This window comes from Poecile atricapillus, chromosome 8 (genome assembly GCF_030490865.1).
Source record: "Poecile atricapillus isolate bPoeAtr1 chromosome 8, bPoeAtr1.hap1, whole genome shotgun sequence".
Lineage (NCBI taxonomy): Eukaryota > Metazoa > Chordata > Aves > Passeriformes > Paridae > Poecile > Poecile atricapillus.
This window is the reverse complement of record NC_081256.1, coordinates 9,718,364-9,743,385: the sequence shown is the minus strand read 5'-3', so window position 1 is coordinate 9,743,385 and position 25,022 is coordinate 9,718,364.

Genomic DNA, 25,022 nt, shown 5'->3' with positions numbered 1-25,022 from the left:
GCTGAGGACAGTGGCTTGGGCAGAGGCTAGGGACAGAGGCTGAGGACAGAGGCTGGGACAGTGGCTTGGACAGAGGCTGGGAACAGAGACTGGGGACAGAGGCTGGGGACAGTGGCTGGGACAGAGGCTGGGACAGGAGCTGGGGACAGTGGCTGGGGACAGGGGCTGGGACAGAGGCTGGGACAGGGGCTGGGACAGAGGCTGGGGACAGTGGCTGAGGACAGTGGCTGGGACAGAGTCTGGGGACAGTGGCTGGGACAGAGGCTGGGACAGTGGCTGAGGACAGGAGCTGGGGACAGTGGCTGGGGACAGTGGCTGAGGACAGTGGCTGGGACAGAGTCTGGGGACAGTGGCTGGGACAGAGGCTGGGACAGTGGCTGAGGACAGGAGCTGGGGACAGTGGCTGGGGACAGAGGCTGAGGACAGGAGCTGGGGACAGTGGCTGGGGACAGTGGCTGGGGACAGGAGCTGGGGACAGTGGCTGGGGACAGAGGCTGAGGACAGGAGCTGGGGACAGAGGCTGGGGACAGTGGCTGGGACAGAGGCTGAGGACAGGAGCTGGGGACAGTGGCTGAGGACAGTGGCTGGGGACAGGAGCTGGGGACAGAGTCTGGGGACAGTGGCTGGGACAGGAGCTGTGGACAGAGGCTGGGGACAGTGGCTGGGGACAGGAGCTGTGGACAGAGGCTGGGGACAGTGGCTGGGGACAGGAGCTGGGGACAGAGGCTGGGGACAGTGGCTGGGACAGAGGCTGAGGACAGGAGCTGGGGACAGTGGCTGGGGACAGTGGCTGGGGACAGGAGCTGGGGACAGTGGCTGAGAACAGAGGCTGGGGACAGGAGCTGGGGACAGAGGCTGGGGACAGTGGCTGGGACAGGAGCTGGGGACAGAGGCTGGGGACAGTGGCTGCCTCCCACGCTGTCCCTCGTCTGGCACACGCACACGCTCCTGGGGAGCTGTACCTGGAGGAGCAGTGTGTCAGCCATGTGTCGCTCCTCGGCCCCTCCTGAATAGCAACAGATGCTTAAAGCAAACAATGCCCTCCCAGGCAGCAAGCTGGTGTGTGAGCAGCAAACGCGGAGCGACTACAAAGCCCAAGCCAGAATACCAGCCACGACAATAAAGAGTAAGGAGTGCTGTGACTTGGCAGGCAGCTAAAATGCAGGGCAGGATCGTGCTGCTCTGAGCATGGGCACAAATCTAACTCCCAGGACACTGATAAACTCTAACTCCGTTTGTCTCTGGGAGGCAGTGGGGACAACAACTGTGCCTTAAACTAAGCCATCAGCATTTTTTATTTTTGTATCTGATGTTAATTGTGTTGAGGGTTGTGCCAAGGGTTGATTTATGTTTTACAAGAATTGGAGGCACAAAGAGAATAACAATCTTCTCTTTCCCAGAGCTCAAAAAGAACCCCGTCACAGGACTGGAGGGAAAAAACAACAGGTCTCATGAGTATCGTTCTCTTGCGTTGATTCTAAAGGATTTTTATTAATCATTCAATGCTTTGAAAACAAGCAATGGAAATTAAATAATTAGCTTTCTTGTTCCATGTATCAGTGTCATTTTTATGATGGGGACCTTGCTTACTTTATTTAATTGTGGGATAACCAGTATGTATCAGCAATCTTTCCACTGGAAACCAAGTGAAAACGACTCTGTTGTTTTAGCAGAAAGAGGAGGCTGCTGAAAAGACTCCAATGGTATCACCTCACTGTTTTGCTTTGTTTTGCATCATGATCTACATGCCAATTTTAGGTGAGTCGTCTCAGCTAAAAATGTTCTTTGACTGTAGTAAAGGCTTCAGTGTTCCTCTGGTGTGAACGATGTCAATAGATGAGTGAATCAAAGGGAATGGTTGGGACCCTTTTTTGTGTGATTTATCCAGCTTACCCAGAGCCCTGGGCACGCTGCAGTTAGAGCAGCCTGCTGGGCACGTGTGTGGAGATTGGGCTCCTCACTTGGCTCACCAGCCTTGGCTGCCTGTGGTCTCAGGCTCCTGCCCAGCTGAACTGGTGCAATGCAAATCTCTCTCTCTTCAGCAGTGGTTACTTCTCTGCTCTCCAGATAGTGATCCTTGTGCTCCCACTGAATCTGCAGTGACTGGGGTCTTTGAAAAGAAGGTCTGTCTGCAGCTCTTTCCCTTTTACTCTTCTCCCAGTATTTTCCAAGCAGATCTTACAAGCTCAGGCAGAGTTAGAGGGTGTCTGGTGTAATCCTTGTTTGACACATCTCGTGATGGATACAGGGTTTGATGACAATTCTGCTCTGCCTTTAACAACATGCACACTAGGGAAAGGTCCAAAGTCAACATGTGCCATTTCAGAAGGTAAAAGATGCTCTGAGTTCTCAAACCTAAAGCAACATCATTTTGTTATCAAACTTCTGTTCTAAGTAGAAAATTATGTTCTTTCCCACAGCTCTGTCTGCTGGGCTCATGTGCAGCTGTGTTTTGTTGCATTTTAGCCTTTCCTAGGAATCAAAAAGAAGTCCCCCTAGTTTGAAAGAAAAAACTTTAGAAACCAGAAGCGTCAGCTGCAAAATTACCGTCTTTGTTATTTAAAGCTCATCAAGCCTCATGTGTGCAGAGGACCCTCTAGCCTGACCTGCTGCTGCAGACTCCAGTGTCTGCTGCTCTGTGTTTACCTTTGTAAGCATATTTGGGGAATAATTCATTTTGCTGAGTTTTCCTGGCCAAACCATGCTTTTGTGCCCTGTGGCATTGGAGCACTGACATACAGACACTATTGCAAATTACACACCAGGGGTCGAGGACTTCAGAGCAGGAATGCTTTGACCTGAAGTAAATATCTGTAGAGATGAAGTAAGAATATATAAGAGCTGTACGTTTCTACTACTTCAGAAATGTTTTGTTGATGTGGGCAGACATGAATTGAGCCTCCTAATGAAATACTGTATTACACTTTATTACCTTTGGAGGAGGACAACCAGGGCTAAACCTTCAAATGTCTTTTCAGTTTGTGTGCAGGTATTTTCAATGTTATCTGATCTATGAATAGAAAAAGATAAAAAGGACTAATCAGGATAAAGACTGCTTAGCATATATGAAAGCTGATGTGCTTTTCAGATATGCCAGTCAAGAGGGAGTGCTTACTAAAGAGCAGCAGTGATTATTACAAAATTTGTGTATGTAAGGGATTTTTTTGTGTATAACTGCAAGGGAGTTGCTAGTACCTGCAAAGGGAATTTTCAACCTTTTCTGCCTTTCTCTGCAATCTCATTGCCTTTCTCTGCAATCTCATCTCCTAAGACAATCATGTTTAGTTGGGTGAATTCTCTGGGCACTCTGTGGGTGGTCATGCAGCCCTGGCACCACATGCCACTGTCAGCAGGGAAGGAAGGCCAGGTCCTACTCTCAGGTGCAGCAGTGGTGGCAATTCTCAGCTCTGGCCATGGGGCTCACGCTCCAGGCTCTGCTGGGATGCAAACCATGACAGAGTGCCCTGCACATGGGGTTTGGTTCAGGCCTCACAGCTTGGGAAGCTCTGTGTGCTGCAGAAGATTTTGCCTTGTCCTTGGCCCTCTTCAACATAGGCGTAGGGCAAAGCTGCTGCAGCCTCCTCAGATGGGGAATGGGAGATTAAACTGCTCTATCTGCACAAAAGAAAGGTGGGACTACTCACAGTGGGTCCAATACTGATTCAAATAATAGAGACTTTTATTAAAATGTAACTCTATCCACTCTGGTGCTATTAACTACAATAAAAATGCTTTATTTATTCTATCTGCAATATTTCCACTTTATGATACATCTGAGGGACTCTGATAGGTTCATTTATTTGTCATTTGAGCAGTGAAATATGAAGGAAGGGTTGGAATCTGTAGTGTTATTATGTGGGAGTTATTTGTGCCTTGTGTTCAATATTGCAGATCATAATGACTCTTCTTTGGTTCCAGTCTTTCGTCTGGCATGAAAGTTGCTGAGCTTCACAGTCATTTTCTGAATGAAAGAGGGGAAGGGAGGAGCACTGGAATGTCATGCTTAATGTGGCCTTAATAATATCTGTGCTAAGCAGATGTTACAAAATAAACATAAATGGGTAAGTTCAGGTGCATAGGAACCTTTATTTTAATTTCATCTGTCCCATTGGATAAGCTGGGCTTCTTGCTCAGGCACAGCTAGTTTAAACAGCTGACTCCTGGAGACCAAGCCAGTGTTAAGGCAGTGAGCAAAACTGCTACTGAATTCTCTCCCAGCAGGGAAAAAAACAAAACCCAAAACTAAATTTGCTAGATAAATTATTCAGTGTGAATCATTCCCTTAATTCTCATAATAAATGGTTTCCTACCCTTGGTTCTATTGGCTAATTACTGTGTTTAATGTTTTTACTGGCTTTTGTTTTCTACGCAATTTAATTTTGCTGGGATGAGATAGTCTGGAAAACTCCAAATGAAGGAATGAAAGCTCTATGTCTGCACTGGTGCAGCTCCATCTGGGAGCCAGGAATTCAGCCACAGATTTTGCTGCAGTCATTCCCAGCTAGATCTTTTTTAATAATAGTAAAGCAAGAATTGGGTCCTGAGTAGTGCAGCCCCTCCTTGAGGTTCGTGTGTGGAGAAGACCGTGCTCCTGTGCATGAGCTTGTACTGTGTTCTGCGCTTTGATTGTCCAGCTTCACGGGGTTGCTGAAGCAGCTTAGAGCTGCAGGTCTGCTCCCTTTTTGCTCCTGTTTCAAGGCCCTGCCCTGCACACTGCATGTGTGCAGAGCCTCTGCTTCCAAGGGACTCCAGGCTCCTCTCTTCTGCTTCCAGGCACTGGCAGATCTTGTCCCAGGGACTACCCAAATAGGAGCTGGAGAGAGAGGTGGTGGAGCGTGGCCAGAACTCTCACACATTGCATAACCACTGCCTCCCCTAACTCTTGTGGTGAGTGTATGAATTTGCCAGCTTTGCTGCTCACAGCAATACAGTTTTTCTCAGCACAGACAGGGATTAGCAGATTAAGGGTAATTTAAATATACTTCAGAATTTATCTACAAGCAGATTTATCACAAGAATGACTTTTCAGTATCAAAAGTATCACCAGGATTGGCATATCTAGGCAGGGTTGAGATCCTAGTCAGGATCTTGGATATTTCCTCTGCTGCTCAGTCAGAGAGCAGAGCCCCATTCCAGAGGCTACAGCCAGGCATTTCTCTTGTGCAGTGTTAGAGGTCTTCAAGGACAGATTCAGCACTGGGCTGGGTGCCTATACTCAGGGTTACCCTGGCAAATGAGCTAGAAAAGCCTGAAGGAAACCTGAGTTCCTCCAGTGTGAGTTCAGTCTGACACTTGAACAGTTTAAGGTGATGCTACAGCAAAGTTGTTGCTGTCTCCCTCAGGAAGCCATCAGGACCATGGGTAGGAGAGGAGGGTGCCTGTTCCAACTGCATTCAGTGTTGCTTTTGTGTGTATAGATACTGTACAGATGGATCTACTAAAATGAACACATGACATGGCTGATCCAACATCCAGTCCAGTAATGAATATTAAAAAATAATTCCTCTTTCTTTCTAAATGCTAATAATGCTGCATAACATCACAAGGAGCAGTAAAATTCTAACTGGTATTACTGAAAGAATACTGAATTTGAAGAATTTAAAAGAATGTGAAACTGGAAGTGCAGTTTAAATAAATCTTTTCAAGTGCTCTTCTCACAAAAGTACCTTTGACTTCTGTTGCACACAGATTATTTGCATGACCTGAGGAAAAGTCTGGAGATTATTTACTATCTAGGTTACAGAGTTCTGTTTGAGTTTCCAGCAACATGTGCCAAAATAAGGCAGATACAAAGTGAAATAGTAACAGAGATTTTCTTTTTTCACTGAATAGAAGAGGCTTTTGTAGCTTGTTACAAGTCAGCTCTAGCCCGCTGCCTGGAATTTGATTAGCTTTTTTGATAATTTATCATGTTTTGATTTTATGGAGTTTTGTCCTTTTATACAAACCTTCTACAATTTGATGTTGAAATCCTCATTTCTCAAGTGTGGTGTTTCCTTTCTCCCTCTCCTTCTCACTCTCTCTTTCAGTTTCCTCTCTAACTAGTAACACGATGAAAGTTAATTTTTTAATTGCATAAAATTTTTATGTGTTTTCTGGCACTGAAGCTGACCTTGCCTTCTGGGTGGGTTTGAGGATGGGCTCTGGAGGGCAACCAACTCCTTCTCCTGTGTGGGAAGGTCAGTTTGGATAACTGACCCCTCATAGTGATGGGAGTAGGAGCTGTAGAGCCCTGCTCCCACCTGAACTGATGGCTCTGTCCTGGACACAGAGCTGAGAGTCCCTGTCCTTGGGATTTTAGGCAGCAGGAGCTCTTTGGAAGACCTGAAGAGCTGTCCATGCTCCCTGGGGTAAGAGTCTTGAATTCTCCATTGTTAGCAGGACTTCATTCCTGGCATAGTTTTCCATCCTCTGTGACCCAAAAAAGCTAAATCCCAGCAGCAGTGGTGATTTTATGTCGCTTTGAATGGGCACGTTTCCTGGGTGGAGTACTGCTTAACATCAGAATGGCAGCAGGGTGAGTGTTTCCAGTGTTTGGTGTGTATGAGGGTAAAATGAATCCAATAATAGTTATTTGACACAAAAGGCATTGGAAAGCTCATCAGGTAGAGCGCTTTCCAGCTGTTAGCAACAAGCTTTTAGGAAATATCCATGTAGTTAACTCCTAACACGTGAGAGTTGAGGCAAATTCTAACAGAATGGGTTACTGGTTAATTATAATAATAAGCAGAACAGTATTGCAAATAGTGCACTAAATCAGAACTGTTTTAAAAGCATGCTCTGGTATGTCTATAAATCTTGAAAAGAGAGAAAAGCAGGGCAACCTCATGAGAATTTTCCTAACATCTTTTTACTGCCTTCCCCTTCTTGTCTCAGGCTCTATTTGCAGTGATTCATGAAAAAAGCCCTGAAGAGCTGACATTTGGGCTTTGGTCCTTGACACTTAAGTAAAATACTTTAAAGTGTAGTTTGGGATCTTTAGACTCCTTCCTTCCACTCATTCTCTCAAACACTTTTGAAATAATAATAAAAAAAAAAAGCTCCAGCGGATGTTGGTTTTCAGTTTTCCTTTCTTCTGACTTAATCTGTTCTCTGGGGTGCTTGTGGCGAGCGAATTGTTTCAAGGCGCTGCTGCCAGCCCACTCGGAGGTTGTAAACCCGAGGGGTTCAGGACTCTGGCAAACACTGCCACTTTGTTTGTTCAGCTATTTGAGGGAAGTCAGTGAATACAAGGGCGGTGAGAACAGCTCTGTTACCGAGAGGAAAAAGCAAGAGAGAGGAGTTAATGTAGGGGAATGCACAAGAAAATTGCTACAGCTTTTCTACTGCAGACCTGCCTATGAGCTAATAAAGATAGCGTTTTGTGCATATGCAGGGCTTTGTCCTCAAAGATCCCTACAAACATTGTCTATTCCCCTTCTGAAGCAGCTGTGGAAATGACTGGAAATAATTCCAAGTCTCTGTCTTCCTAGATGGGGAGGAAAAGCCTTGGAATCCATGAAGAGAGCTGCTATGCTGGTTCTGTGTGGCTCTGTGATAAGTGGGCTGCAGAGCCAGCAGCTCCCAGGCTCTCCCTCAGCCTTTCTGTTTGTGTTCAGTGCCAGATCTGAGGATGTGCACTGCACAGAGTGTCAGCACAAAGAGAAGGCCGTGCTTGATGATGTATTCATACACAGAAACCAAGATTATTGTAAATAATTAATAATAACAGAACAGACCATGATCTTGGTTACTGTGATGTGACTCTATTACAACCCATTGACTGCAATACATGCATTTCCCAATTAGCATATTTTTTGTTTCCCCATTAAATAACACGATATGTTACAAGGGTCAATAATGTCTCATGCTGACAAAGTACTTTTCCAGCCTGTTTCATCTATAAGGTTGTGGGTAGTGAGTTTCAACATGTGCATACTTCAAAAACATTTGGGAGGCTGCATCTCAGCAGGAGCTCTGGGGAATAGCCCTTGATCCTAAGAGCATTAAACAAGAAATACACAAGGGGTAATTGGGTGGCAGCAGCTCAAGTTTATATTAAACATCCTGCAGCTGTATCAGCCGAATTCTCATGTCTGCACTGGCTACTGTCGATGTCTTAGCTCTTCACAAGCCAGCTCTTTACAGAAGTCAGCAGTGGTTCTTGTGGCAGTGGCAAGTGCTCCAGATGGCTGAGATGTCTGTCCTCTGCAGCCCAGCATGACTCGGGCTCCTCCAAGGGAGAAAGGATTTTTTTGCTTATGATGACTCCAGAACTGCAACATCAAACAGCTGTAGCTGGGAAGAGAGAGGTGTCATGTCTGCTGTGGGAGTGAATGTTTTGTTAACACCGAATCCACTTAGGCAGAATCCGGAACCCAATTCCCACTGATCTGTTTCCACTGAGAAAACAGCTTTTTGTTGTAGAGTCAAAGCATTAGTAAGTAAAATTGAAGTCCCTGCAAAAGGTTGTGAAGCCATTCAGGGGTGAAATGACTAGTCCTAGGTGAGGCAAAATATGAAATCTTCTTTGTCAACATTTCCAAAGCATCATTTCACAGGAGATTGCTGAAAATAAGCATAAGAGAATTCAGCAAAGTAAGGCAGTCTGCTTGCATCACATCTGCTGGCAGATTGTCTGCAGTCATTACCTTTCCATCAAAGATGTGAGTCAAATGAACCTCAAAAGAAAAATCAGAACAGGATACTCCAAATATTTTTAAACCAAATTCTGCTATTTCCCCCATTTTTTTCCTGGTGAAAATTTTGTCTTTTCCTACTCAGAGGTTCATTTGATTGCTAAAGACAGATGAGACAAAGGTCTACATGGATTTTCCATTTGTAAATGAGCAGTGCAAAGGAGAAGATTTGACAGGAACTAACATCTCCATCTTGCAATAAACAAAACAAGCCACTATACAATGAAGAGAATGATGGGAGCATGTTGTATGTGTCAAAATGAAATGGGACATCTGTGTAGTAAAAAGTGCTGCTAAGAAAGCCTTTCAAGTGTTTAATGAGGGAAAACAGATCGTTAAAGTATGGATTTGATTGTTGGAAAGAACAATGCCTACTGCTTTTGACAATGGCTCTCAAGTTGTTTATAATCAATACATTATCACACAGCTCTTCCAGGCCCTTCTGCAGTTGTGTCAGTACCTGAATCAGAAAGAAACCGAGCCTATTTATTGATTAACTGCTTTGTAGTGAAATCATCACCTATCAAACTCCAGCATCTAGAGGTCACCAGATAAATAACCTGCTTGGCTCTGCCTGGGCCTGTGTGCAGGAGTGAAATCAGAAAGGAGGGCCAAGTGTTTGAGTGACCTGAACCTGGGGAGGGCACTGCCTCCTCACCTTCACTGTCTAGTGCAGGTGCAGCAGCAGGGTGCTGCAGCTGGCAATGAATGCAAGTAAATAAAGTTTAACCAGTTCCAATCTGGGCAGCAAAGTATTTACCAGCACTTCCCCAGGAGTCTAGAAAGCAAGGCTCTGCCTGAGCTGTGCAGTCCAGCTGACCCCATGGTGGCCTTGCTGCCCAGCTCTGTGTCCAGCTGCCTCCAGCTGATGCTGCCTATGATGTGACCATTTTTTTCACTTTGAAGAAAATTCTTCATCTTTTTAAACAGGGCCTTTTGGCTGGTTTATTTTGTTCCATGGAATGCATCTCTAGCTAATACCCCTCATTATGCATTTCCTTAATTATTTGGTTTCCCAGTGGCTTAGTAATCTAATATGACTCTAGGGACAAATCCTTGCCTGAGATCACAGCCTAAATATCTAATGTTCTATGGGATCCAGAGATTAGCAGAACTAAATCCTAAATCCTCTGGGGCTAGAGAATACTGGTGAAACTGATGGGGAACTGCCAGTATGTGGCTGAAACCACAGGGAGCAGAAGTCAAATAATGGTGCATCCACTCCAGCCTCTCCCATCCCCAGGTCTTATTTGTTATCACAGGGTCACAGGGATTTGAAAATCAGAGCAAGGTTTGTTAGAACATCACCACAGGTCGCTTGCAGTGGTTGGAAAGGGTCTCCTGTTGTCATACATAAAGCATTAGTGCTGAGGAGGGGAAGAGGGGAAGAAAGAGGCTCTTTTTTTGCTACGCTGTGTTGCTGTTCTCTCCTGTTTTCTGGCTGCAGGAACACCTATCATCTCAGGAGCTGTTACTGTTATTTGTCTGATGCAGAGTGGAGAATCACAATCAAATGGAAGGGAGGGACCCAGGTTTTGATTGAATCCCAAACCAGACAGGTCCTATTATCCTTCTTTTTGTCTCTTATTCAAATGTGCCTGAATCATTATAGATTTTAGTATAAGGCACTGAAAATATGCAAATTTCTGTAGAATTTCATGCTTCTGAGATTCCAATTTTGCAAAACCAGCTAGTAGGTTTCAACATCTTATCTTAGTCCAATGTTACCTGCAAATCTGGTCTCTGAAATATACCTTTTTTTTTGTTTTGTTTTGTTTTTTCCTCCTAGAACAGTTTGAATTACAGTTTTATTATTCCAGGTCTGGAATTTATTTTGTGTATACATATGGAGTCAATTTTTTTTTTTTTATCCCATCCTATTTGATAGTCAGGGAAAAAAATTGTTTATGGATTTCAAGTTTTTCATCACAGTAGTTCTGAGAGTGGAGTTCTGTCACCCTGCATTTATATGGAATACTTACAGACATGCACTCCACCTGTATACATGCTAATCCAGTAAAGCCCTTGCCATGGCTTTTGACATTTTAACTGTACCAAGTATTGCTGGGTTTAGTGGCCACTTGGGTCCCTCCAAATCCTGGTAGTACAGAGCTGTCCTTAGGTCAGTGCAGTGTGTGTGCAGCTTTGTCCCAAATAAATGGCTTTGCATTGGAATTATTCTTACAGCAACACTATTGTTTTTGGGAAGTTAATGAGGTGCAAAAGAATGGAAAAAGATCCTCTCTCCCCCCTGTAAATGTGTAAATTTTCACAGCTCATTCTAGAAGTTTTGTGGCTGTCTTAAGATTTCCTCCTCAGCGAAAAGAGAATAAAGCATTAGGCACATCAAACAGTATTACCCTGAAGTGTTACCCTTTGCTCTTGTGATAAAAGCTTGTTGTTCCTACCTGTTTTGAGAAAATACCAGTGTTTGGTTCTTCAAACCTAACGAGTACCAGCTGGGACACATCTCTGTTTATACAGAGGAAGGTAGCTTTAACCTTCGTACAGTGGTGTTCACCCAAATTATTCAGCCTTGGGGATATTCTGCTGAGTGGCAGGATCTTGCCAAGCTGTGCATTGCTAATTTCTGCCCTATTTGTCATTGCAGTGCAAGGATGTCTCAATAAACAACATCTGGAAAGTGACTTGAGAAGTTCCTTGTTAATCATTTATTGGTTATAGACTGAAGAGCATTTGGTAAACAGGGGCCGATGCCAATTACCTGGCAAGAATTTTGGTTTATTCAGAAGATCTGAAGGGTGCTGTGATCATTAAATTCTTTCAGTCTCTGCTCTGGAAAAATATTAACCTGAGAGAGGCAGAACTGTTAAGTGAGAAATTTTAACAATTGACAAATGTATGTGGCAGCCTCTTCACACACTTGTCTGCTGAATAAAATGTTTGCACTTTTTATCATTGGTATTGAAAGCCCAGTCTGTGGAGTTGTTTGCTCAGTCTCCAGAGAACAATCAGTTCAGATCAGTTACTTCCAATCCTGATATTGTACACTGCACACCGCCCCAGAGACATTACTGATGTCTAACCAGGGCATGGATAAGAATCAAAAATCTGAGTAACAGCCTGCAAAGGCTGTGTTCAGTCTGTGTTAGGAGCATCCTTCTTTGGCTTCCCACAATAATGTTAATACTATATATTGCTTTTCATAACAGTACAGCATTGCTCTATGAATCTTAACAATTTCTTAGAAAAAGCACTGATGCAAACACATTTCCACTGTGTCATAGCAGCTTCCTCTATGGCAGGGTGAACACCAGGTGAGCTGGAAAGCTCTTCAATAACTGGGACAAAATGGTTTTGTTTTGGGGTCTGCATGAGCCTGCTCACTGCTGGGAGCTTGAGTGTGCTGGAGCACAGACCTGCTGCAGCTTGCATGGCAACTGTCTCTATTTTTTTTCCAAAATAGAGAAAATATTCAGAAAATATCAACAAGTACACAACTCCCACAGTTTTAATTTTCTGGAAGTGCAGACAGGATAGTCTGGATGGTGGGGAATTCATTTAAGCTCTCCAGATGAGAGGTTTTCTTATTGTGTGATTTTTATCACAAGGAATGCTCTGTCTCCCTTGGCCTCTCAGGACTACTGTAAAACAAATAATCACTCACTGAGAGTTAATTGATAACTTTCACCTTTTCTTAATCTTTGACCTTTACTCTTCTAATTTATTCCTGTGTATAAATTAAAAGTTTAGACCAACAATTCTGGTAGACTTGTTCTTGATTTACACTAAGCTCAGACAGGTCACCATTGGTTCCTGAGAGCCTTCCTTCCTAAAACTGGTTGTGAGAAAAATATGATCTGCAGGGCCTGTTATTGCATTGCTGGGCTTAACTGATTTACTGATTGCATAAAAACTGCATTAAAGAAAATAAAATATTTAAAGATTATGGATATTTTGGTGATTTTAGTGTGGTTATGAGGGCTCTGTAAGTCTTTGTCATGGAACTGTAAGTGTACATTCAAAAATAGTACATTGATCAGTGTCTCTTAAAGATGTAACAAAGAAATGGGTTCAATAATTATTTAAATGCCTTGTCAGTTCTTTCTATTTTTGGAAATTATACTTAACATTATGTGGATTCTCAACTGTTATAACTGAGGCCTTCAAATTACAGAAAGAAGAGGGAAGGTGGATAAAACCAGGAGTCTAAGATAGCCAATTTAGCACAGGGTTAATCCAGCTTAATAGCCAAGTAACACAATTAAGACTCTGTTGTCCATACTTAAGCTCTGCAGATGTCTCATTTTTCTATAATTAGAATGAAGTACAGAGCTATGTGGCTCTCTCACCTGCATTATGCAAAGTCATTTTTTCACCTCTTCTGTAATTACAGTGCACAGCTTAAGAGACTGCCAAGTGCTGAGAGCAGCTTTAACTTACGTGGTAGTGCCTCCCAAGAGGATCACATGGACTTGGTTCTGAGTTGAAAGCAGGTTGTGGAGATGGGAAGGTGATTAGGTAATCAAGCATTATTTGAAAGTTTAGAAACTGAGAAATTTTCACACAGGACCTTTCTATTTCTAGGAATAGAATGGGTTTTTCAAACAATCTAAGGATTTTAAGTAAAACTGCAGAGATTCTATTGCTTTCTGCACCTAGCAGCAATTCAGGAGCTGGTTTACTAGTCAGACTTTGCTAATGTAGCACTATTCCAGCTGCTTTTAGTTTTATAATTTGCTTTTGTAATCTCCCAATAAATAATTTTGCAGTAAGTCTCCAGATGACAATTTAGCCAGATCCACAGTTATGAGGAGCAGAGTATGTTTTTAACAGTATCAGCTAATCATCTGCCTTTTTCCTGCATTTCCTGTGATATTCAGGTGCTGCTTGTATACACACAACTCTGTACAGGAGCCCAGGGCAGGTTCTGAGCCCAGTGCCCACCCTCAGCTGGTCACTCTGCCTGAGAGTGGCTGCAGTGAGGGGACTGTGTCTCTTTGGCCTCCATGTGCTCACTATTTCTGGGACAGCTGTGAAGAGGGGATGGAGAGAGCTGTGCATCCTTTGCCTTTGGTGGAGTTTGTGCTGCCTTTGCACACAGCTGAAACATTCTTGTCAGAGAGCACTTATGGTACTTCCTTTCAGGAGCAGCTTGTTTGCCTTTGGAAAGGCCCAAAAGGCACCAAAAGGCACTTCTTTTCAAAGCATTCCTAGGAAAAGATATAACAATTCTGTGTTTTTTTCCTTACTCAAGTCAGTCTCCATCCCACAAAAACAAACAGATCGCCTGATGAGTTGCCTGCATTCAGCATTTGGCAAAACTTGATCAATTTGCCAAATGTTGGTGCCTCTTTTCATGGATGACCTAGCAGGGGAGAGGGGTTTTCAGTTATTTCAGATGATCAGAACACATTACCCATTGTAATTAATAAACATTTGCAGTAAAACACAAGATTTTCCATAGGCAATGGAGATTGTATTTTGATGTTTTTGACTAAAGTATTGGCTGCTTATAATAAAGTTTTAATCTACCTGACTGAGGTTTGAAGTGCACTCCTCAGAGTGGGAGACCACCCTCAGAAGGAGGGGAGTTTGTCTGTGCATGGTGAGTCCTTGGTGCCTGGCTGCAGCCCTGGGAGAGGACACCCCTCCAAGGGACCCCGCTGCTCACCAAGGGAAGGGGGTTTCAGCTGATGGTGGGGTGGAAAGTTTTGGCTTTGGATCCTGGTTGATTCTTCCAGCTGAGGGGGAGAGGTTCAGAAGAGTAATATTCTCTTCTGTGTCTCTGTGCAGATAGTGGGGGAAGGCAGAGGTGATGTGCAGGTGTGGGATTTTAACAGAAACTGGGGAGGGGAGGCTGCAGTGACAAACTCCACTGGGACCATCTCCTTGGCAGGCCCTGCCTGGAGCAGGCAGGAGCTGCCTGTGTGCCACAGTCAGACTGTGTCTGAGCAAAAGCAGCTCAGTCATTCAGGACAGCCTTGCCCTGATGTGTGAGAACAGAGCAGAGCTGTGTGCTCAGGGGTGCCTCCCATTTCTGACTGCAGACAAAATAGATGACGAGGATTCTTCTGTGTGTCTTTATTTGTAAGTCCTCACACAAGCAAGAAGCGTGTACGTGTACAGAAAGCTTTCTCAAGTCTCTGGAATCCACTTCTACAATGAAAAAATTTCAGGAGTGGGGTGCAACTAAACAGGATGTGTGTGTCTCTGACAGTGACCGAGCTATCTCCCAGCCAGAGCGAGGATGCTGATTGAGATTTCACAGGTCTGTGTGGCTTGCAACAGCTGCAAAATTAGTTTATGCAGGCAGTGGGTGTTCCCTGCTAGAATTCAAGCCCCTTTCCTACTGTATTACCTACTACAGTGACCTGTACAATTGAGGCACTGAGTGCTGTATTGATAATTGAGGCTAAAGATCGTTATTGCCAGGCTGCAAACAGGACCCCCAATGTCCTGGATACAGCACATCCTCTCAGCCTGCTCCAGCTGCACCAGCTTCCCAAGGACCAAAGTCAGATCAATAAAATACCTGCCTTGATACAGGCAGTTTTTTTCTGTTTCCTAACTCAAGCTCTCCATGCATGACATCCTTCTGCCTCTAACAGAAAAAGGAAGAATTATATCCCCTGAATAAAACAGTTCTGTTTTTTCCAGAGTTCAGTGGAACTGTAGTAAATTGGAACAATTAGGAGCCTGTGCAAAAACTTAATGTGTAATCAAGTAGTGGTGGTGATTTAGTCATCTCAGAGAGCATAAACCTTCCTGGTATCGTCATATTTGGGATAACTTCAGAAACTACAAAGCTTGGGATTCTGGAAATGGCTGAAGCCCTGCTGCATTAGGGAGAAGGGGATACCAAAGTCTTTATCTCTGACTTTTGAGTACAAGGCACAGTCTCACAAAAGTAAATGCGTTTCTTCCCCTGTGGGCCTAAACTTACCAGTAGCTCTGAAGATTTACAGTGTCTGATCCTGATGCCACTGTCACAAGTGGTGATGCTGATGAAGGAAGGGATGTGAGGTCTCATTCTGTCTCATTCTGTTCACTTTCAGAGTCCTCCACAGGCTGTAGGATGGTGGGAAGCAGCCCACAGGCACAGCCTATGCTTCAGATAAACTGGTCTCGACCCAAAGTAACTCCCCTGAGCTGAAGCCAAGGGTGTTATGGCATATTCACATGGGAAGAGCTGAGAGCAGTCTTTTCCACAAGCACAGATCTGAAGATAAGTAAAGTTTACTTCTGCACTTCTTTACAGTAACATAAGCCATCAGACAGAAAAGTGACAGTTTCTCCATTATTCCTGGGCAAATGTACTGGTCTGTCAGTGTTACCATGTTGGAAAATAATATCCAGTAGTGCCTTCCTATAAAGGAGTCAGTCATCAGAATAAATGCAAAAAGCACATCAGGCTCTGAGCACAGTGCTGAGTTTAACCAATGTAGGCAGGTACTGCAGGTGTGAAATTGAAAAAGTCACGAATGTTTCCTGCCTTATTCTTTCTAGACAGGTTTCTTGTACTTATTTAAAGGCCAGGAGTCCCAAAGGACAGTGTTACCACCTTTATTACTTTCTCTCTAATGAGATTTTTCAGATTTGTGGCAAAGCCGCATCCCATGACACAAATGAGATACCAGCATTGCTCAATGTGCCTTCCAGGGAAGGGGCAGCTGTAACTCTTGCCAGTCTGAATTTCCTCACCTTTCTTTAATGCATGTAAACTTTGACACAGGGACGCTGTCCTTTCTGAAGGGGAAAATTCAGCCTTGAAAAACTGTTATATCAGTCAGGCTTTGGGAAGAGAGAAGTTTGCTCAAAACAGTGTTTCATATCAGGCTGAAGAATAGACTGGGCACCCTTTGCTTGGAACAAAAATCCATTAAAATATAAGGAAACCTAATATCTTTACTCAGTACTTATATCAGACTGCCCTTCAGGGCTTTAATTCACTATTACTTAATCTCCCAAGCATTTATATATTACTAAAACTCACTTACAACTTCATACAGTACAATTCCATACACCTGCAGCCTTCGGTACCACTATTTTTACTTTAAAAAAAAATTAACATGTGAGCCAAGTGAAGCTAACTTGAGCTTATTTCTATGAAGGACAATAAAGTTATGTGGGTGTGGTGACCATTTTATATTTTTGGAGGTATTTAGCACGGGATAGAATGGCAACTTGAAATACTAGAGCCAGGAAAAACATAAATTTGATAAGCCAAATTTCTTTTTTCCTGTCAGAGATGTGTATTTTAGCAATCAATAGTAACTTATACAAAGCCAGACTGCATCATTTATATATGAAATCTATTTTATATTTTTGCAGTTTTATATGGCAGATTTTCCTGTGAAATATCCAGATGGATGGTGGTTTATTTTCCTTGTGACTCTGTGTATCTCAAGGGTGCGTGCTTCTCACTCTAGGAAATGTTGCTGCATTAATAAACCCATAATGAGTTTTATCTCCTGACATTTTTCTGGGCAATGGGACTCAGTCTTGTTGTTTTCCAAGATACTCTTCACTGCTGTCACCTGCACCACCCTTCTGATGAAAGTGTGAGAAATCACATTGCCTTAGACTCAGCTACGGGGCTGGTGAAGGCAGCACTTCTCTCACATGGTCTACGTGAGCGCTGCAAAAGAAATATGCCAGCCCATCAGCCCTGAATAAACTTGGCCTGTCAAGCACACACACAACAAAAGTGGGAGGGGAGAAGAGTAAAATAATTAGTAAGTGAAAATCCTGAAGGCAGTATGCTGAAAAATTTGTCTTTTTTTTCTTCTGTGTGTGTGAGATGTGAGGTGGACCCACACAGCTTTTGGGGGAACACTGCCACTTGTGCTTCCTGGGGCCTTGTAGAGGTGATCTAGGGAACCAAGAGTGGTGTTGCACCCCACAAGTTGGAAATGTGAGCAAAGCTGGTTGTCCCTCCCTTCCCCAGCCAGGGATGTGCCAGTGCAGAAGTTAATTGCTGCACCACACGTTCCTCCTGTTCTCCAGCTTCCCTCACGGGCTCAAGGGTCAGCAGCCCCACCACCCTGCTCCCCCTGCATGGATCCAGGGAGAACCTGAGAGCTTCTGTGCCTGTGTGGTCTGGCCCTGACTCCTCTGGGCTTCCCAACCCTGCACTGGCTTGGAGCTGCTGCTGGTGCACAGGGAGGCAGCTAGCAGTGACTGCTTAATTGTGCTGTAAATGCACGAGGAAGTCTTTTAGTGTCCATGAAATCAACACAAATGCCACGAGAGGAAGGTTTGTGTTTAACAGCTGCTTGGCTGGGGAGATGTCTTGCATTGATCCCGAGCTGTTGGACTGCCAGAGCTTTATTCCAGCGCAGTTGTCAGTAATGAACTGTGGTAAGGAGTGGCTGGAGGGCTGAAAGACCACAGCTCTCTAAAGTTAATCTCTCCACAGAGAGAAAGGATGACTCCAGCACACATAAATATAGGAAAAGTGTGATCTGAAAACAAGGTCCTGTTGCTTGAAAGGCTGTTCTTGGAGACTTCACCTCTGTTCATTCTGGCAAGGTCCTGGTAGAGAAATCTTGCAGGGTCTCACACTGTACTCCTCTAATCTGAGCAGGGAATCTTACAAGAAAGATGAAAAGTTAAAAGAATAGATTCCATGACTGAAAGTAGAGCAGATAATTGCTATTTGTCTCTCTGAGCTTTTGTGGGCAGATATTGAATAGAAAATGGTTCATATAATTGTATTTTTGGGAGCCTAGTTGCAGCCAAAGATTTATAGGAGTTTTTTTTCCCTGCAAAACCCCCGCTCTTTTCTCTATTTTAAAAAAGGGACTATCACCAAGTGTCACCCTGAAGAATTGGACCCACTACAGTATTTTGTTACATATCAAAAAACGAAGTGCAAGGCTGGTACACTATTAAGCAACAGCAGCGGAGCTGCCACTCTCAACCTCATTATTCAAGCCTCTCTTTAGTTCAATTATACACCTCTACAGCTAAGGAAGATAGATGAAGGTCATTTGGGAGCTGTAAACCACAGCGCATTGAATGCAGAACTATGTTCTTAAGCTGATTTACACCTTGTTCTCCAGTGTTGTACAGCATGGGGCTTCGATTGAAATGCAGAGGCAGTGATTGAAAAGCCTTTTTCCTCTTCTTAGCTCCAGATCCACTGCCTGTAATTATTATCTTGATTAGATGGTGAGAGACAACGGCTTCTGCTTCCATACCTGGGTGGCAACAAACCCCAAAATCTTGGGACTTGGGCAAAGAACCCACCAGGGATGCACAATGGTGTTTACATCTGCAGTAAGTTAATTTTGGGTTGTGTGTATTGGTCCAGCAAGGAAGAAAACCAGTAATTGAGGGAAGCAATTTGCCTTTCCAGGAGAGACAAAGAACTGCCATCTTGTACTGATTTACCTCCCATATATCTCAGCATGAGGAATGGCAAGTACATTGAAGAAAGTTAATTAAACACTGCAAATGCACACAAAAAAGAGAACCCTTTGGTGCTAATGACAAAGGATTGTAGGCTTCACTCACAGGAAACAGAGATATTTTAAAAACAGCATAGTCTGAGGTGTGCTGTACAAACCTGTCTGGGACCAGATCCTGAAGCAGTGAATCTGTGGGAGCTGATGCTGTCAAACTTCTGGTTCCTCAGCAAGGCCTTAGGGAGACCAGTTTGGGTTCTCTGGCACTTTAGTAAAAAAAACCTCTGGTAAAAAATGTAAATCAGTCTCACTGTCCCTAAGCATTACTCCAGAACTTGTGCAATGTGCACCTTGCTCTGTACTCTAAGGTTAAATTGCACGTTTGCACCTTCACCCACCAGTGCAAGCAGATGCCAGCTCTGAGGAGCAGATCTCACTAAATATCACCTGAAATTCCTGCGCTGTCTTGGGAAATATTTTGTCAATCTAAGCTAACTGAAGAGGGGAAGTTAGGCAATAAAACCAAAATGGTTTGAAGTCTATTCTGAAATGTGGTTTGTTGAACATCCTGCATCTCTAGCAGCTCACCTTTATTTAGAAATAAATTCTGACAATATTCATGTTTTTCTCCATTTAACAGAGAGAACGGGAATCAGCACAGAGCCACAAGTAGTTTTGACAGAAAAATAAAGTCTATTTTAGCAATACTGTATTTCTATCCATGGACCAGAGTTTGCTTTATTAACATTTCCTCTCTTTTTATAGTAAGGTAGAAGATTAAGCACCATGAATGCATATTTATTTATGATATTTCAGAATTTGTTTCAGCTGGAGATATTTCTTTGGATATTTTTATTTACTGGAAATAACCACAGGAGGCTTTTTAACATTAATATTGCATGAAAAGGTTTTTGCTCTTAAATATTTAAACTCTTAATCATATTTATAGATACATGTTTAATTTTTAGAACTAGTCCTTTCATGTTAAAATCATACCATGATTTCAATATTCTTGCTTTGTAAAAACCTAATTCTGTCCACAGATGTCCACATGTGATGCTCACTCATTTCATAGTGCCTTCACCCAAAGGCCAGCATTTCCTCTGTGTTGTTTGCCTGAGTTTTTATTATTTGCAGTACCTGGTATCCTTAAGAAAAGAGTTTTCTGTCTGTGTGCATGTCAGGTTTTCCCTGCTGAGTTTGGCCTGTGCATCTCCTGCTTCTGGAATGGCCCCGTACATTGTTAGCTCTAATTATACATGAAGCCACTCCTGCCCTCGTTAAAAATCAATGAGAGCACCAAAAGGGACTGAGGTTGTTGAAAATTGGGATCTCTAAGAGTCCATCAAGGATAAATGTAATGATAATACATCCAATGACAATGAAATTGTAATTATATATAAATTCCTACTAACTTAATTTTAGATATTCTACACAAAAATCTGGAATCCTCTTTCTCATAGGAGAAGTCCTGTTTTAGTCAATAAGGCTGTGGTGTAAAAACAAAGTGGGACTTGGCTGGGATGCACATGACTGCAATTTGCAGACTTTATCTGAGATTCTGCATTGATTCTTTCCTGCACTGAAGATTTGTGCTGCACTGTTTATAATCTTTTATCTTCCATTAAATAGCTTTTTAAAAGGGAAAACAAGTCTCAGAACTAGTCCCTGACTTCAAAATACTTTTGCTATGGAGATACTGGACATGCTGGATGTGCTTCTCAGCAATCATTACAAATGTAATGACCTGCAATTTTTAAAATGAAACTTGTTTAGTATTAATCCAAAACTTTTGACATAAACATTTAATAAAAACTTTGGGCAGAAATTCCCTCATATAAATCAAAGGTTGTTCTCTGGTAAGTTTTTGTTTGTTTTTTTCCACCCCCACAAATAACAATTTAGTTGTTGTCTTATATTTCCCCCTTGGTTGTACTGATGCAATTTGCAGTGCTGCCTGGTAAATCAGATTAGAGAATGATCTGGATTAAAAATCACATCCAAAGGGCTCCAAAACCACTGGTGGCATGGCAGCTGAGGGGATGGTTGGGAATGCCTGGGGAAGGATGAGCAGGAAAGCTCCTTATGCCAGTACAGGTGCTGACATCTTTTAACCTCAAACTGGATATCAGCCAATGCCAGACCAAGCATTGCACTCTGAGTGTGAGGGTGTGAGCTGCCCACACATTGCAGGCTGATAATGGTTGATTTTCTTTCAGTCTTCTCCCCTGTGATTAATTAGCAATTGTGCGTACTCATGAGGCAAAATTAATAACTTTGAATAATCCTGTTTTTCTAATTTTTTTCCTTCCTCTGGCAGTAAATTTTGAATCTAACATCCCAGCTGAAATGCTTTTCTGAGGCTGTGCTGGCATCCTGCATGTTCTCTTGGAAAGGGCAAGGCATGGCTGTGCTCCAAAAATAGGGGAGCAAGGAGGAAGAGATGTAATCACTTTGGGATCATGTTCTGTGCCCTGTGTGCAGAAATTCCCTGCAGAGAACACTTCAGGGCCCATTTTATCTGCAGGGGTCGGCTCATATTCCACATTCTTTCTTCAGAGGAACTTTGGACACCTGGAGATGTTTCTCTCCCTCAGATTCTGTCGGGTAAAATGACAGGCCTTAAATTTGGGGGTTGAATATTCAAGATATCATTGAAATTTCCACCTTTACTTCAAACCAGGGATAGACCAAGCTTTTTCTATTTAATCTTCCATTCCCCCCTGCCCCTCTTTTTTTTTTTTTTTTTTTTTTACATACCATGAAACTCAGTAATGTCAACTCCAGAAATTATTGCCCTTTTGTAGAGAGGGCACTGAGTGCATTGCAGAACTGACAAGTGATGGTTTCTAGAAACCAGGCTGGTTCCCACAGCACCACATGTGGATCACTGCAACCCTTGCACCTTCCTTATGCACCTTTCTCACAAATACAGTGTGGGCAGGACAAATTGTGTGTCCTGCCTTCTGCTCTCTTTCCTCCAGTAAAAATCTTTGGGGTTTTCAGTTGAGAGGGGACCAAAGACTGAAGTCACTCTGCTGGTTTATTGGAACATGTGTCAGACATAAGAACCCTCTCCACTTGTACATTTGGACCTTGGAAAGGCTGTGCTTGTCAAGATTGGGGTGCCCATCAGCTCTCAGCTGGAACCTTCTCAGCAGAGGGCATGGCAGGCTCAGCTCATTCCAAGAAGTATTGGAAATAACAATCTCCTGCATGTGTCTAAGTGCTTAAACAGAATACTTAGGGGTTTATTTCAGTTTTGTTCATGCAATAATCTTCTTCAGCAGCAACATCTGATAGCTTTACAAAAAATCATAATGAAGTACTTGAGCAGATTATCCAGGCGAGCTCTCAATTAGCTGAGACATCTTGACCTATGAATCTGAATAAAAGGTGCTGATCTTATTGTTGTGACCTTTCTAACAAGCATGAAACTGCTGAGGGTAGAGGAGTCCCTGAAATAGCCATAACGTGGGGCAGTAGTTCTGAAAGAAGGTTACACCTACTCAATTTTCTTTTTTTGCTCTCTGTGTGCTGCAAGAGGGTTTATGAGCTTTGGTTAATGATCCCAGCTGTTCCCAAGGAACTCTGATGTGGATAGACTTGGACTGAGAAATGGAACATAAACAAGGAGTAGCTCTGTGTATCTGTATCTTTTCTTAATCAAGCTGACTGTAAGGCATTGTATGAGTACATACTGTGCACATCATTGAAATGCAAAGCTTTGTAGGCACTAAACAATCAGTAATGATACCTCATATCAGAAAGACATGTTATTAAGCAAAGACATCACTGTAAACTTGGCCTGTAATCAAAACTGCAAGAAGTCAAGCTGTGGGACCTGCCTTTCTTAGTCTTCTTGGGTTTTATGCAAGAAATTTGCATGCTTTCCATTGTTTGGTACTCCATTTATTTTTTTGGAAGGTGTTGAGCTGATCCCTCCAGAGCCTCAGTCTGCTCTCCAACACCACTCTGTCCTCATAAGGGTGTGTTAATTTGAGTGTGTAGGCCTCCTTCCATGCCCCTCCATCCAAAACAGCCTGCTCTAATCAGAGTTCCTGCTGCTGCCTGGTGTTTAAATGTGAGAGAGATTTAGACTCATTCATTCCTGGTTTTTTGGATTTTTGCTGTCTTGGCCAGAGCCAGATATCTTAAAAATGACAGACTTCTGTGACACAGATTTATTAATGTCCTTGTGTGCAGCCAGAACCAGGGTTGTTTTTCTGTGTCCCAGCCCCAGCTCCTGATTCCTCTTTGCACCAACCATCAGGTTTGAGCATCAAAAGGTGTGATTCTACCCCCTGGGAGTCCTGATAACAGGACCCTGCCCCATCCTGCGTGTCCTCTAACAGCAGGAGCTGCAGCATCTCCTCCTGCACAGTGCCAGAGTCCTTGGAGGGAATGGGGCTTTGTGAGCTGGTCAGTCTGGCAGTGCACTGCTCTCCCATGAGACACGAGCTCTTGGAGTGCTGCACCTCCTCTGGCTACTCAGCTGCTGTGTAAACTGCAGATGGCAGTGACACCTCCTCTCCTCTGACCATGTTTTTGTTTAAACAACAAAGGCACTAGATACATTTTGCAAGGTCATCACTCCCTAGACCTGCTCTGAATGTGGCAAATGGAAGGGGCACCTTCCAAAGGACTGGCATGCTGTATCTGCCTGCAGATCTTCATCCATGTTCAAGTTGGGTCAGTTTTGAATAAATGCAGAGGTAAAATGCAGAAATAGATACCATTTGCAGGTGGAATAAAAAAAAAGAATTACATTTACCTGCTCCTATGCTGAAGTGTTTGTTGAAATAGCTGGAAAAACACAAGTGGAAGGGACCTCTGGAACTCATCTAGTCCAGTCCCCTGCCCAAGGCCTGTCAGAAGGTCCTGAGGTTAAGTGCATATAACCCACAGATCATAGAACTGGTTTTCACAGCCATTGTCAGACTTTCTCCAAGCCCAGCCATCAGGACCATCCTGTTACCTGTGTAGGATGGGGAACTCACAGCTCTAGAGGATGAGCTTTATAAAACACAGAAAAGGAAAAGTCCTGAGTGAGCTGTGTGGGAACACAGAATTGCAGCAGTATTTAGTCTGGGTGCTTTCAATACAGTCAGGTTTGAAGCCAGAGGGGACCATTAAAATTGCCTGTTCTGACCCTGTTCATGATGATACAGGGCCTTCGAATAGTCTTAATGCTGGAATAAGAGTCTGCTTAGCACTACTTTTCTATAACAGTTTCTAACTATTATAACATTTTTCTGAGTTATTCTCTCACCCCTAAATTACTCTTTTTCATATAAGGCTGTCTGTCAATCTGTTCTTTACTCCTCTGACAGCTCATCCCCACCTTCCAGTGTCTTGGGTGCCTTTTTTTTCTGCTGTCAAACTCAGGCTAATTCATTTTCAGTTCCCTTAAGAGACCTATCTGAGCGCTGAAAGATCTGGACTCTCGCTATTTCATTAGCCCTCATTATTTTTCAGTTAGTGTTTAGCTGGCAACGTTGGTTTTGATTTTTTTAGTAATAGGAATGAAGCAGGTTTGTATTTTATAGTCCTTTCTCATCAGTCTCTGGGAGAAAAATATATCTGTCTACAAGGATATTGCAGTCTCCCTGAACACAAGCTTTATTGTTATTTGCATCACTTTCAGCTATGCACAATTTTAGCAGGAAGAGTATATGAAGTTGGAGTGCATGCAGCTGTGCAGGGTGCTGGCAAATCCTGCCACAGATGCTCCCTTCCCTTTGTGACAGGACTGTCATTTTCTCAAGGCACTGAAAGGGAACCTACTGGCAGAGACAGAGAAACAGCACTTGGTTTTCTCATAATGCTGAATGTTTTCTGAGACTTTAAAGATACAACAGAGCTTTTAGGAGTAACATGATATAATTTTTCTCCTCTGGAAGAAAGCACAGAGAGTTATTGACTTCAAAGTGTCGTTGTTCAAGCTGGCTTTGCAGGCAGCCAGTGCCGA